This window comes from Muscardinus avellanarius (genome assembly GCF_963383645.1).
Source record: "Muscardinus avellanarius genome assembly, chromosome: 13".
Lineage (NCBI taxonomy): Eukaryota > Metazoa > Chordata > Mammalia > Rodentia > Gliridae > Muscardinus > Muscardinus avellanarius.
Window position 1 is genome coordinate 82,830,312 of NC_137799.1, and position 15,821 is coordinate 82,846,132.

General features: G+C 50.2%; 1 pseudogene across 1 annotated transcript in view; it reads left to right on the forward strand.

Annotated features, from left to right (window-relative positions):
- The window catches only part of LOC308272253 (centrosomal protein of 78 kDa-like), a 48,776-nt pseudogene extending 33,466 nt beyond the window's left edge, over positions 1-15,310 (forward strand). Inside the window, exon 10 of the transcript in view lies at positions 15,218-15,310. The product of the transcript in view is annotated as a centrosomal protein of 78 kDa-like (transcript). The remainder of the gene's footprint in view (positions 1-15,217) is intronic.
- The last annotated feature ends 511 nt before the right edge of the window (positions 15,311-15,821 follow it).

Below are 15,821 nucleotides of genomic sequence, written 5' to 3' on the forward strand. Positions count from 1 at the left end.
TTGTGTCTGCAGCAGGTGTGATGCCCGAACTTTCTGGACTTTCTTCTTTTTTTTTTTTTTGGAGTAAATCTTGAGTTCAGGGTTTCTGTATTCCTTCCACCAAGGTACCTGGATCTGTTTTGGTTCCTGGGATATATTTATTTTGTTGGCTAAGGCACTGACTTCTAAGTAGTTGAACTCTACTTATTTCAGCTACTGAGAAGTGCTGTGACCCTCAGTCACCATTTTTCTACTATTAATATTTTAAATTTGCAAAAGGGTCAGTCTGAATCTAAATTTCAAAAACATTGGGGACAATTATGCCCCAAGGCTCAAGTAGAGGTATGCTGGAGGGACCCCCTCACCTATCATTGGCGGGGCCCAGATCCCTTACTAAAAATGGGAAGGGGATTCAGATGTTTATTTCCCACGGGAGAAACTATGCCTATATGGGTTCCTGCCAGAAATCTTAAATTGTTTCCTCAGGGTCTGTTACAGAACTAGCATGGCACCCACAGGGTTGGCAAAAACCAACAAGCAAAAAAAAAAAAAAAAAGAGAGAGAGAATGGTGGATTCAGAATGTAGTCAATTGCCCAAGAAAAAGAAATAAGAAAAATAAGTTGTCTTTAAAGCATTGCCAAGGGCTCAACACCCTTGAGAAGGCATTCTCTATGATTTGTATTTCAGATATGCCAGTAAAAGGTGAACATCCTTCAACCAAGGAAGCTGCCACATCTTCCATTGATGATCCTGATCCACCTTGCAATCCCTGTGTTGCCCACATCAACCCTAGCGAGTTACATGCATGATGATCAACTTGGCCCTGCACGGCACACTTGACCCACTGCCCTCCAAATCTGCTCTGGGCTCCAGCCTCCCCTCACCGCCAGTGGCCCTGCTTTTTTTTATTCACCCATGCGGGCTTCCATTTTCTGCACTCACCTCCCAGACCCTGCCCTAGCTAGGATCCCTGTGTGTTGCCCAGGAATCAGCCATTGAGGCTTTGCACTCTCCTGGCTCCTTCCGTCTCGAGAATATCACTGCCAGATAGACTGCTGTTTGCAGTCTGTATTTTTACTGGGGACAGGGCCCGGCCTGGCACACCTTCCCACTGCCCTCTAATCTCTGCTATGGGCTCCAGCCTCCCCTCACTGCTAGCTGCCCTGCTTTTTTTTATTCACCTATGTGGGCGTCCATTTTCTGCACTCACCTCCCAGACCCTGCCCTAGCTAGGATCCCTGTGTGTTGCCCAGGAATCAGCCATTGAGGCTCTGCACTCTTCTGGCTCCTTCCATCTCGAGAATCTCACTGCCAGATAGACTGCTGTTTGCTCATGCACAGTTCAGGATGCCTCAAAGGGGTGTGTGGGGGAATGCACGGCAGAATTTTTGGACTACAGTTCCACGGGATCCCTCCAGTTCCACGGGGGTGCCTCAATTTGGCCATGGATGCCCTATTTCGAAGGCCCTACGCTCACTGCCGATATCTTCTTTCTTTGGCCCAGTCATCTGAGGGCAACCACTAGCCAATGGTCAGCCATATACAGAAACTGGCCTGGGAATTATTGTGCGGGGCAGAGAAATCTTGCGAGAGATCTTGCAGGTTTTGTGGTACCCACACCCATGCACAGGTGTGGAGGCATAAACTCACAGTGGAAATTAGGCACTTTCCACAGAGAGACACAAATGTGTGGTCTCATATGGGAACATTGGAGGACATCCCCTGGTGAAGCAGCTTTGTTTTTTTACTGGGGACAGGGACCGGCCTGGCACACTTGACCCACTGCCCCTCCAAATCCTCTCTGGGCTCTAGCCTTCCCTTACTGCCTGGGATTCCCCAGCCACCCTGCTTTTTTTTATTCACCCATGCAGGCTTCCATTTTCTGCCCTCACCTCCCAGAACTTGCCCTAGTTAGAATGTCTGTGTGTTGCCTGGGAATCAGCCATTGAGGCCCCTGCACTCTCCTGGCTCCCTCCCTCTCGAGAATCATGCCACCAGGGAGACAGCTTTTCGCGCATGCACAGTTCGGGCTGCCTCAACGGGGCATGTGGTGGGGAATGCACAGCAGAATTTTTGGGCTACAGTTCCATGGGATGCCTCCAGTTCCATGGGGGTGCCTCAGTTTTACCATGGATGCCCTGTTATGAAGGCCCTACGCTCACTGCTGATGCCTTCTTTCTTTGGCCCAGTCATCTGAGGGCACCCACTAAGCAATGGTCAGCTATATACAGAAGCTGGCACCAGAAATATCGTGCAGGCCAGGGAAATCTTGCGAGATCTCGCAGGCACTGTGGTACCCACACCCATGCACAGTGTGGAGTCATAAACTCACAGTGGAAATTAGGCACTTTCCACAGAGATACACAAATGTGGGGCCTCATAGTGGAAACGGAGGACATGCCCTGTGAAGCAGCTCTGATTTTTACTGGGGACAGGGCCCGGCCCGGCACAGTGGTTCCACAGCCCTCCAATTTCTGCTCTGGGCTCCAGCCTCCCCTCACCACCTGGGTGTCCCCAGTTGCCCTGCTTTTTTAAATTTGCCCACGCAGTCTTCTATATTCTCTGCTCACCTCCCAGATGCTGCCCTAGTTAGAATGCCTGGGTGTTGCCTGGGCATCAGCCATTGAGGCCGCCTTACTCTCCTGGCTCCCTCCCTCCTGACAATTTTGCTGCCAGGTAGACTGCTGTTTGAGCATCCACAGTTCAGGCTGCCTCAATGGAAAGTGGGGGGGGCATGGTGAGAATTTTTGTACTACAGTTCCATGCAATTCCTTCAGTTCCAAGGGGGTGCCTCAAGTTGGCCAAGGATGCCCTGGGATGAAGGCTGTATGCTCACTGCTGATGCCTTCTTTCTTTGCCCAGTCATCTGAGGGCACCCACTAACCTATGGTCAGCCATTTACAAAAGCCAGCATGGGAAATATCGCAGGGGCCAGGGAGATCTTGAGAGAGTTCTCTCAGATGCTGTGGCACCCATATGTTCACACAAGTGTGGAGGAATTAACTCACAGTGGATATTAGGCACTAACAGAGAATCACAAATGCGTGGCCTCATATGGGAACTCCAGAGGAACCCCCCCCCCCCGCCGGTGAAGCAGCTTTGTTTTATACTGGGGCAGGGATTGGCCTGGCTCACCTGACGCATGGCCCTCCAAATCTGCTCTGGGTTCCAACCTCCCCTCACTGCCTGGGATTCCCTAGCTGCCCTGCTTTTTTTTTCACCCATGCATCCATTTTCTGCACTCACCTCCCAGACCCTACCCTAGCTAGAATGCCTGTGTGTTGCCCAAGGTCAGCCACAGAGGCCCCCTGCATTCTCCTCGCTCCCTCCCTCTTGAGAATCTCAATACCTGGTAGACCGCTGTTTGCACATGCGCAGTTCAGGATGCCTCAAAGGGGCGTGTGAGGGGGAGGGAGGACTACAGTTCCATGGGATCCCTCCACTTCCACGGGGGTGCCTCAATTTGGCCATGGATGGCCTGTTAGGAAAGTCCTACACTCACTGCTGATGCCTTCTTTCTTTGGCCCAGTCATCTGAGAGCACCCACTAAGAAATGGTAAGGCATATACAGAAGTTGGGAGGGGAAATCTTGTATGGGCCGTGGAAATATCATGAGAGTTCTTGTGGGCGCTCTGGCACACACACCAATGCACAGGTGCGAAGGCTTAAGCCCACTGTGAAAATTAGGCACTTTACACAGAGTCACAAATGCCTGGCCTCCTAGTGGAACACAGGAGAACATGCCCTGTGCAGCACCTGTTTTTTTACTAGGGACAGGGACTGGCCGGGCACACCAGTCCCACTGCCCTCCAATCTCTTCTCTGGGCTCCAGCCTCCCTTCACCGCTTGGGATTCTCCAGTTACCCTGCTTTTTTTTTATTCGCCCATGCTCACCTCCCAGACTCTGCCCTAGCTAGAATGCCTGTGTGCTGCCTGGGCATCAGCTATTGAGGTCGTGGCACTCTCCTGGCTCCCTCTCTCTTGACGATCTTGCTACCAGGTAGACTGCTGTTCACATATTCACAGTTCAGGCTGCCTCAATGGGGAGTATGGGAGGAGACACGGAAAGAATTTTTATACTACAGTTCCATGTGATCCCTACAAGTCGAAGGGGGTGCCTCAAGTTGGCCAAGGATGCCCTGGAAAGAAGGCCCTATGTTCACTGCTGATGCCTTCTTTCTTTGCCCAGTCATCTGAGGGCACCCACTAACCTATTGTGTCGCAAACCAGCTCAGTCTAATTGGGGCGCGAGTCCACTCACGGTCGAAAACCTCAGCAAAGATGGGGAAGGATTAGAGTGAAGTACTGCAGCCTCTTCTCTGCAGCGATTCTTTCCCTTCTAGGAACTAAGAGTTCCTAGTGACGGCGCTCTCTAGAAAGAATCTGACATGGACAAAGGCTTCCTGTCCTCTGAGACCCCAGCACTAGCCTTGACACACGGCAGGCTCCGATCCCGGCCTCACTGGCCCCAGCACTGGCCTAACCCCTTGGCAGGCTCTGATCCCTGTCTCGGAGGCCCCAGCACTGTCCTTACCTCATGGCAGGCTTGGTTCCCGGCCTCGCTGGTCCAGGCACCGGCCTAACTCCTCAGCAGGGTCCAGTCCCAGCCTCGGAGGCCCCAGCCTTGCCTCATGGGAAGCTCCAATGCTGCCCGCTGTCACCAGCATCGGCCTAACCCTTCGGCAGGCTCCAATACTGGCCTCGGAGGCCTCAGTAGTGGCCTTGCCTCACAGAAGGCTCTGATGCCGGCCGTTGGCCCCAGCACCACGTTACCACTCTGCAGCATCCAATCCCGGCCTTGGAATCCCCAGTACAAGGCCTTGCCTCATGACAGGCTCAGATCCCAACCTCGGTGGCCCAATTGTTGCAGACTAACTTAGTCGGGTCGTAATTGCCCGCTCCCGGTCAAATCCTCAGAAAGATGGGGCAAAAGGCAGGTGAAGTTCTGCAGAAACTTATCTGCAGCGATTCTTTCCTCTCTATGAATTCCTTAAGTTTTTAGGTACGACGCTTTGGAAAGAACCAGAGGTGGACAAAGGCTTCTCGAGCCAATGACACTTTATTAAAAAAAAACCCCAAAATTTATACCCTTCACCAGTAAAGTTAAAAATAAGAGAAAAGGGAGTGAATGCAATCACTGTGAAATAATAATGAATGACATGTAAACAAAGGTAATAAAACTAGTCCTTCAGCTGGCTGTTGGCCTTCGAGAGATTAACTCCGGATTCTTTCCCAGGTCTTGCAGATAAGCAGTTCCAAAGGGCGACCTCCCAAAAGAAACAGGTACGCCCAAGGCTTGGAGGCTTCTCGGGGAATCTCCTTTAACTTTCTTGGAACTTTCCATCTTTTGGGCTCATTTCATATAGCAAGTGTGGGGAGATGTGGTGATTCAGGTGGACGTGATAGGGTTTCTTCAGGTGTTGGCATTTTATCTTTTACATCCGAAAGCTTAAGCAAACTCACAACACAGTTTGGCAGACAAAATACCACAAACAACACCACAAAGTTCTTGGATTTAATTGTCAGATGTATTTCCTTAACTGCTAAACACTCTTCTTTAGACAACGAGCCTATTAAAAGCCTGTTCATCTTTAATAATCCATTTCCCTGTCATAAACCCTCTGCAACCTGCTTCTAGCCTTCTAATTCCTTTCTTTCCCAGTTGGGACGTTCTTATGATAAGCTCTTCTCCATGCAAAAATGCTTTTCTTACTCTTATGGTATTTCCTTTCCTTCATACATATATATTTAGAATGTCTGTCCTTTATTTTGTCATATTCATTCCTAACCATGCGGCCAGTCTCTCTGTCTCCGGGAATGCTCATACTGGGCGTAAAAGTCAACAATCTTTTTCCTTGGGTCTATTGTATTTGGGCAACTAAGTTGTTCATCAACTAAATTGCTTCGAAGTCACACACAAGGTTTTATCTTCTCTGTCTCTAGGCAGGATCTCAAGGGTAAACAGTTACCTTGAACTGAGCTACCTTACCGGAGTTAATGGCTTAACCTAAGTTAGTGATAGGAATGAGGAGGAGTTAATGGCTTAACCTAAGTTAGTGATAGGAATGAGGGTCGGAGACCATTTGTGATTGCTGCAGCTGGAATGCTTATCACAGCATCTGAGTTCTGGCCAGTTTTTTCATTACTATTGAGCAGAGCCAAGGGCGTTTAGACAAATTTTTAGAGAATTTATTTCCACGGACTCAATTTCTTTCATAGTTCTGGTCTCACATCACCGGAGCAATTCGTGTAGAGAGTTAAAAGGAATCATTACCAAGAAAATAATAGTCATGAAGGGTATCTAAAAGTGGGGGGTACTTTGGCCAGAGACGACACCTCCTTCTCGGGGCTTGTTGCCGATTGGCTATGTGGAGTGGGGTCTCAACACATAGATGCCGAGGTAGCAGGCAGTCTCGGCACTATTGCCAGCCATATACAGAAGCCAGAATGGGAAATATTGCACAGGTGAGGGAAATCTCGTGAGTGTTCTTTTTGTTCACCGACGTGGGCCTCCATTATCTGCGCTCAATTCCAGACCCTGCCCTAGCTAGGATGCCTGTGTGTTACCCAGGCATCAGCCATTAAGTCCCCAGCACTCTCCAAGTTCCCTCCCTCTCGAGAACCTAGTTGCCAGGTGAGACAGCTGTTTGTGCATACACAGTTCAGGCTGCCTCAACGGGGCGTGTGGGAAGGAGGCACGGTGAGAATTTTTGGACTACAGTCCCACGAGTTTGCTCCATTTCCACGGGGGTGCCCCAGGTTAACCAAGGATGCCTTGGGATGAAAGCCCTATATTTAATGCCAGTACCCTCTTTTGCCCAGTCATCTGAGGGCACCCACTGCCTTTGTTCAGCCATATACAAAAGCCAGGACAGGAAATCTTGCAGGGACCACGGAAATATCGTGAGAGTTCTCACAGGTGCTCTAGCACCCACACCCACACACAGGTGCAGAGGCATAAACTCACAGTGGAAATTAGGCACTTTACACAGAGTCACAAATGTGTGGCTTCATATGGGAACACAGGAGGACATGCCCTGTGCAGCAGCTCTGATTTTTACTGGAGATAGAGACTGGCCCGGGACAGGTGACCCACTGCCCTCCAATCTCTGTTCTGATATCCTGCCTGACCTCACCACTTGGGGTTCCCCAGCCACCCCATGTTTTGTTATTCATCCACACGGGCCTCCATTTTCTACACTCAATTCCCAGACTCTGGCATAGCTGGGAAGCTTGTGTGTTGCCCTGGTATCAGGCTTTGAGTCCCCAGCACTCTCCAGGCCCCCTCCTCAAGAATCTAGCTGCCAGATTAAACCGCTGTTTGTGCATGCGCAGTTTGGGCTACCTCAATGGGGCATGTGGGGGGGCACAGAGAATTTTTGGACTACAGTTCCACGGGTTCACTCCAGTTCCACGGGGGTGCCCCATATTAACCAAGGATGCCTTGGGATGAAGGCCCTATACATAATGCCAATGCCCTCTTTCTTTTGCCCAGTCATCTAAGGGCACCTACTGCCTTTGGTTGGCCACATACAAAAGCCGGGACAGAAAATCTCACGCAGGCTGTGGAAGTATCGCGAGAGTTCTCGCAGGTGCTCTAGCACCCACATCCACATACAGGTGTGGAGGCATAAACTCAGTGGAAATTAGGCACTTTACACAGAGAGTCTGTGACCTCATATGGGAGCACAAAAGGACATGCCCTGTGCAGCAGCTCTGATTTTTACTGGAGATAGAGACTGGCCTGGCACACTGCCCTCCAATCTCTGCTCTGAGCTCCAGCTTGCCCTCACCACGTGGGATTCCTCAGCCTCCTGCTTTGTTTTAATCAACCATGCAGCCCTCCATTTTCTACACTCAATTCCCAGACCCTGCCCTAGCTAGACTGTGTGTTGCCTGGGCATCAGGCATCACATCCCCAGCAATCTCCAGACTCTCTCCCTCTTGAGAATCTAGGTGCCAGGTGAGATTGCTGTTTGCGCATGTGCAGTTCAGGCTGCCTCCAAGGGGTGTGTGGGGGTGAGGTACGGCGAGAATTTTTGGATTACAGTTCCACGGGTTTGCTCCAGTTCCATGGCGTGCCCCAAGTTAACCAAGGATGCCTTAGGATGGAGGCCCTACACTTAATGCCAATGCCCTCTTTCATTTGCCCAGTCATCTCAGGGCACCCACTGTTTGGTCTCCCATTTACAAAAGCCTGGACATTCACGTGGGCTGCGGAAATATCGTGAGAGTTCTCATAGGCTTGAGCTCAGAGCAGAGACTGGAGGGCAGTGGGTCAGCTGTGCTGAACTGGTCCCTGTTCCCAGTAAAAAATAGGGCTGCTGCAAATGGCGTTTCTTCCTGTGTTCCTGTATGAGGCCAGGCATTTATGACTCTCTGGGTAAGGTGCCTAATTTCCACTGTGACTTTAAGCCTCTGCACCTGTGCATGGGTGTGGGTGCCAGAGCACCTGCAAGAACTCTCGTGATATTTCTGCGGCCCACGCAAGATTTCCAGTCCCGGCTTCCATATAAAGCAGACCAAGGTAGTGGGTGCCCTCAGATGACTGCGCAAAAGAAAGAGGGCATTGGCATTAAGCATAGGGCCTTCGTCCCAAGGTATCCTTGGTTAACCTGAGGCACCCCCATGGAATTGGAGGGAACCCGTGAAACTGTAGTCCAAAAATTCTTCCATGCCTCCCCTCCCACACGCCCCGGTGAGGCAGCCTGAACTGCGCATGTGCGAACAGTGGTCTCACCTGGCAGCTAGATTCTTGAGAGGGAGGGAGACTGGAGGGTGCTGGGGACTCAATGCCTGATGCCTGGGCAACACACAGGCATCCTAGCTAGGGCAAGGTCTGGGAATTGAGCGCAGAAAAATGGAGGCCTGCATGTGTAAATAAAATAAGCGGGGCAGCTGCCAAACCCCAGGTGGTGAGGGGAGGCTGGAGCTCAGAGCAGAGTTTGGAGGGCAGTGGGTCAGCTGTGCCGGTCCGGTCCCTGTTCCCAGTTAAAAACAGAGCTGCAAATGGCATGTCTTCCTGTGTTCCCATATGAGACCAGGCATTTGTAACTCTCTGTGTAAAGTGCCTAAATTCCACTGTGACTAAGCCTGCGCACCTGTGCGTGGGTGTGGGTGCTAGAGCGCCTGCAAGAACTCTCGCGAAATTTCCAGTCCCGGCTTCCGTATTGGGCAGACCAAAGGCAGTGGGTGCCTTCAGATGATTGGGCAAAACAAAGAAGGCATTGGCATTAAGTGTAGGGCTTTCATCCCAAGGCATCCTTGGTTAACCTGGGGCACCCCCATGGAACTGGAGGGAACCCATGGAACTGTAGCCCAATAATTCTCACCCTGCCTCCCCACCCACACGCCCCATTGAGGCAGCCTGAACTGTGCATGCACGAACAGCAGTCTCACCTGGAAGCTAACTTTGCTGAGGGAGGGAGCCAGGAGAGTGCCTGGGACTCATTGCCTGATGCCTGGGCAAAACACAGACCTCCTAGCTTGGGCAGGGTCTGGGAATTGTGCACAGAAAAGGGAGGCCCGCGGGGGTGCATAAAAATAAGCTGGGGCAGCTGGGGAACCCCAGGCAGTGAGGGGAGGTTTGAGCTCAGAGCACAGATTGAAGGGCAGTGGGTCAGGTGTGCCAGTCTGGTCCCTGTCCCCAGTAAAAAACAGCTGCTTCCCAGGGTGTGTCCTCCTGTGTTCCCCTAGGAGGCCAGGCATTTGTGACTCTGTGTAAAGTGCCTAATTTCCACGGTGGGTTTAAGCATCTACACCTGTGCTTTTGTGTGTGTGCCAGAGCACCCATGAGAACTCTCCCAAGATTTCTGTGGCCTGAGCGAGACTTCCCGTTTCGGCTTCTGTATATGGCAGACCAAAGGCAGTGCGTACACTCAGATGACTGGGCAAAAGAAAGAGGGTATTGCCATTCAGTGTAGGGCCTTCATGCCAAGGCATCCTTGGTTAACCTGGGTCACCCCCATGGAAATGGAGGGAACCCATGGAACTGTAGCCCAAGCATGGCCATGTCTCCCCTCCTACATGCCCAGTTGAGGAAGCATGTGAGAACCACGGTCTCACTGGGAAGCTAGATTCTCGTGAGGGAGGGAGGGTGGAGAGTCCCTGGGACTCAATGCCTGATGCCCGAGCAAAACACAGACCTCCTAGCTTGGGCAGGGTCTGTCAACTTTGCTCAGAAAAGGGAGGCCCAAGTGGGTGAATAAAAAAACCTGGGGCGGCTGGGGAACTGCCAGAGCCAGCCGGCAAGATTACAGGGTCAGTATTCTCTATTGCGCTGATGCTCCTGGCCGACGCCTACTTCTGGGTCAATCTCATCTTTATTGTGCGGGCGCTGGGTTTGTTTTTTCCAGAGGTATTTATACACAGCTACAGGTCAATCAACATTCTTGTGCTATCACCACTGGAATACAATACAGACCAATCCAAAGCACATACACTACAGGTAGCTTAATCAATACCCTTGTGCCATCACCACCTGATCTTCTCTCTGACTTTTTTGAACTTTCCATAACTCCAAACCATGTTGACTTGGGGCGAAAGACAGTCAACTGAGTCAGAGACACTAATCTAGGGGAAAGACTTAATGGCTCTCCACAATTTCCCCTTTTTTACTATATTCAAAGAACTGTGCCTGTCTTAGATTGTTTCCTTCAGGTATTAATGATTACCCATCTTTTGATATGCTGTATATATTGTTTTAGGTTTCCTTTTCCCAAGGAAATCTTACCAGTCATTGGCTACCAGCCTCTTAAATGGGGGTACTTTTCAAAAGCAAATGGTGCAGTTCTGCTAAATAAAAATGTTTTCACTTTGTCCTAAGACCACACTTTGTCCCAAGTCTCTAACAAACAAGGTATTGGGAATATTAGTAAGATAGGCATTTCAGTAAGACATTTTCTCCAATTAACACAATGATCTTCACATGTCAAATATGCTTAATAGAGTAAGCAAGTTGTCAGTGGGCTAACATTTTTATCGCCTTTCCCTGGGTAACCAGGGCCCCACAAGACCAAATGTTCAATAGCACAATTACTGTCAGTCTTTGTCCAAAATAATCAAAGGTACCAATTATTTGTCCAAAATAATACTGTCCAAAATACCAGTTTCTGTCTCTGTCCAAAATATCAGTCTCTGACTTGTCTGCAATACCATGGGTGTCAACTGCAGACATCCATCTTCCCAACATTTTTATGAGTTCTTTGTCCAGCATAACCAAAAGATTCCGCAATGGGTGCAAAATTCAAAGCAAGAAGTTCCACCAATCACTAGTTGTTACTGAAGACAGCGATCTCCCACTGCTCCTAAACAGCTGGATGAAGTACGGAATGATTTGGAACCTAAGACCATGTTTCAGTCAGCAGCATTAATCCGAGAGTCTTCCATCTTTGCTTGAACCATATGTAGCACAAGTCGCTCAGGTATCCACCGTGCATTATCTTCATCCTGTGAAAAAATACAAACATGCCCTCTTCTCCATACTGGTACGGGGTCAGGACCTTTCCAAATTCCTGTGCAAGAATCTTCCATTTTACTAAAGCAAAATAGTTTTTGGAGGATGGATGCCAATATCTGTCTGCTGTTGTGCAACCAGTCTTGTCAGCACACAAGAAATTAAGAACACCTCCTTGACCCAGTTTTGTCGGCATTTAAGAAATCTAATAACCCTTCTTTAACCACTAGGGTCTTCAGTATCTGGGAAAACTCTGAATATCCTAGTATTTTCTCTGTTTTTTTCAGTCCATTTTATAGCTGCTTGAAGTGGTGATATTAAAGAAAACAACTCATCTCTATGGTACTGAGCAGCAGTTCCTTCCTTCGGAAGCTTAACACAAAGCATATCTTTTAACCTATGTACAAAAAATAAAAAACTAAATTTTTTGACCCATTGTATATTACAACATTTTTTGACCCATTGGATTTTTACAACTCTTACATTAAGAACTAATCTTTTGACCTATCATCTATTACTATTTACACGCTAGGAACCTTCATTTTCTATCTTAGTTTCTTTCTTCATTTTCTGTCTTAGTTTCTTTTGTGCAAAACTTTACTTTAGTGACCGATTATATATTACAATTCCCATGTTTCACCGCTACCAAAAATCTTTGAGTGCGTTCCTTTTTTATTCAGCGGTGTCCTTCACGGGATCCTCAGTTTCAGAATGTCCCCTTATGGGCCACCACCTGCCAGAGCCAGCTGGCAAGAGTACGGGTTCTGAAGAGAGGCGTGAGGATAAAGAATTTTTAATACTAACATGGGGGAGCTGCCAGCCTACTATCTCTACTGGCTGACCCCTGTTCTTGGGTCAATATTTCTTGGGTCGATGACTATGCCTGGGTCAGTATTCTCTATTGTGCCGATGCTCCTGGCTGATGCCTACTTCTGTGTCAATCTCATCTTTATTGCGCCGACCCTGGGTTTTTTTTTCCAGAGGTATTTATACAAAGCTACAAGTCAATCAACATTCTTGTGCTATCACCACTGGAATACAAAGCACATATACTTAGGTGGATTAATCAATACCCTTGTGCCATCACCACCTGATCTTCTCTCTGACCTTTTTGAACTTTCCATAACCCCAAACTTTGTTGACTCTGGGCAAAGGACAGTCAGCTGAGTCAGAGACACTATTCTAGGGGAAGGACTTAATAGCTCACCACAGGGAACCCCAGGCAGTGATGAGAGGCTGGAAGTCAGAGCAGAGATTGGAGGGCAGTCAGTCAATCAGGGATGCCGGGCCAGTCCTTGTCTCTAGTAAAAACAGAGGTGCTGCCCCAGGCATGTCCTCCTGTGTTCCCCTAGGACGCCAGGCATTTGTGACTCTCTGTGTAAACTGCCTAATTTCCAAGGTGGTTTAAGCCTCCACACCTGTGCGTGGGTGTGTGTGCCATAGAGCCCTTGAGAACTCTCACGTGATTTCTGTGGCCCAAGTGAGACTTCCCGTCCTGGCTTCATTATAGGGCAGACCAAAGGTAATTGGTGCCCTCTGCTGACTGGGCAAAACAAAGAGGGCATTGACATTCAGTGTAGGGCGTTCTCCCAATGCATCCTTGGTTAACCTGGGGCTCCCCTGAGGAACTGGAGGGAACCCGTGGAATTGTAGCCCAGCAATCTCGCCCTGCCTCCCCACCGACACACTGAGTTGAGGCAGCACAAACTACACATGCGGGAACACTGGTCTCACATGGAAGCTAGATACTCACGAGGGAGGGACCCTGGAGAGTGCCTGAAACTCAATGCCCGATGCCTGAGCAAAACAAAGACCTCCTAGGTTGGGCAGGGTTTGGGAACTGCGCACAGAAAAGGGAGGCCCGCGTGTGTGAATAAAAAAAGGCGGGGTGGCTGGGGAACCCCAGGTGGTGAGAAGAGGCTGGAGCTCAGAGCAGAGATTGGAGGGCAGTCGGTCAGGGATGCCGGTCCGGTCCCTGTCCCCAGTAAAAAACAGAGCTGCTACACATTGCGTGCCCTCCTGTGTTCCCCTAGGAGGCCAGGCTATTGTGACTCTTTGTGTAAAGTGCCTAATTTCCATGGTGGGTTTAAGCCTCCGCACATGTTTTGCCATCACCTGCGAGAACTCTCACGTGATTTCCGTGGCCCAAGTGAGACTTCCCATCTCAGCTTCCTTATAGGGCAGACCAAAGGCAATGGGTGCCTTCAGATGACTGGGCAAAACAAAGAGGGCATTGGAATTCAGTGTAGGGCCTTCTCCCAATGCATCCTTGGTTAACCTGGGGCACCCCCAAGGAACTGGAGGGAACCCGTGGAATTATAACCCAAGCAATCTCGCCATGCCTCCCCACCCACACACTGAGTTGAGGAAACCCAAACAACGCATGAGGGAGCAGTGGTCTTACATGGAAGCTAGATTCTCATGAGAGAGGGAGCCTGGAGAGTGCCTGAAACTCAATACCCGATGCCTGAGCAAAACAAAGACCTCCTAGCTTGGGCAGGGCTTGGGAACTGCGCACAGAAAAGGGAGGCCCATGTGGGTGAATAAAAAAACGCAAGGTGGCTGGGGAACCCCAGGCGGTGAGGGGGGGCTGGAGCTCAGAGCAGAGATTGGAGGGCAGTCAGTCAGGGGTGCCTGGCCGGCCCCTGTCCCCAGTAAAAATCAGAGCTGCTGCATAGGGCATGTCCTCCTGTGTTCTCCTAGGGGGCAAGGCATTTGTGACTCTCTTTATAAAGTGCCTTATTTCCACAGTGAGTTTAAGCCTCTGCACCTGTGCTGGGTGTGTGTGCCAGAGCGCAGGGAAGAACTCTTGTGAGATTTGTGTGGCTCACGTGAGACTTCCAGTCCCGGCTTCCTTATAGGGCAGACCAAAGGCAGTAGGTGCCCTCAGATGACTGGGCTTAACAAAGAGGGCATTGGCATTCAGTGTAGGTCCTTCGTATCAAGGCATCCTTGGTTAACCTGGGGCACCCCCGTGGAAATGGAGGGAACCCCGGGAACTGTAGCCCAAGCATTCATGCCATGCCTCCCATCCCACAAGCCCTGAGGAACTGTAGCCCAAGCATTTTTGCTGTGCCTCCCCACTCACACACCCCATTGAGCAGCCCGAACTGCGTATGCATGAACAGTGGTCACCTGGAAGTTAGATTCTCGCAAGGAAGGGAGCCTGGACTGTGCCTGGGACTCAGTGCCCAATGCCCAAGCAAAACACAGACATCCAAGCTAGGGCATGGTCTGGAAACTGCACAGAAAAGGGAGGCCTATGTGGGTGAATAAAAAAAAGCAAGGTGGCTGGGGAACCCCAGGCAGTGAGGGGAGGATGGAGCTCAGAACAGAGATTGGAGGGAAGTCGGACAGGGGTGCCTGGTCAGCTCGTGTCCCCAGTATAAAACATAGCTGCTGCCCAGGGCGTGTCCTCCTGTGTTCCCCTAGGAGGCCAGGCATTTGTGACTCTCTGTGTAAAGTGCCTAATTTCCACGGTGGGTTTAAGCCTCCACACCTGTGCATGGGTGTGTGTTACAGAGTGCCCGGGAGAACTCTCGTGAGATTTGCGCGGCCAATGCGAGACTTCCTGTCCTGGATTCCTTATAGGGCAGACCAAAGGCAGTGGGTGCCCTCAGATGACTAGGATTAACAAAGAGGGCATTGGCATTCAGTGTAGGGTCTTCGTCCCAAGGAATCCTTGGTTGACCTTGGGCACCCCGAGGAACTGGAATGAACCCGTGGAACTGTAGCCGAAGAATTCTCGCCGTGCCTCCCCACCCACACGCCCCCTTGAGCAGCCCAAACTGCACATGCACGAACAGTGGTCTCACCTGGAAGCTAGATTATCACATGGAATGGAGAATGGAGAGTACCTGGGACTCAATGACTGATGCCTGAGCAAAACATAGGCATCCTAGCTATGGCAGGGACTGGATACTGCATACAGAAAAGAGAGGCCCACGTGGATGAATAAAAAAAAAAAAAAACGCGGAGTGGCTGGGGAACCCCAGACAGAGAGGGGAGGTTGGAGCTCAGAGTAGAGAATGGAGGGCAGTTGGTCAGGGGTGCCAGGCCTGTCAGTGTGCCCAGTAAAAAACAGAGCTGATGCATAGGGCATGTCCTCCTGTGTTCCCTTAGGAGGCCAGGCATTTTTGACTCTCGGTGTAAAGTGCCATGATTTCCATGGCCCACATGAGACTTCCCATCCCGGCTTACTTATAGGGAAGACCAAAGGCAGTGGGTGCCCTCAGATGACTGGGCTTAACAAAGAGGGCATTGGCATTCAGTGTAGGTCCTTCGTATCAAGGCATCCTTGGTTAACCTGGGGCACCCCTGTGGACATGGAAAGAACCCATGGACCTGTAGCCCAAGCATTTTGGCTGTACCTCCCCTTTCACACAT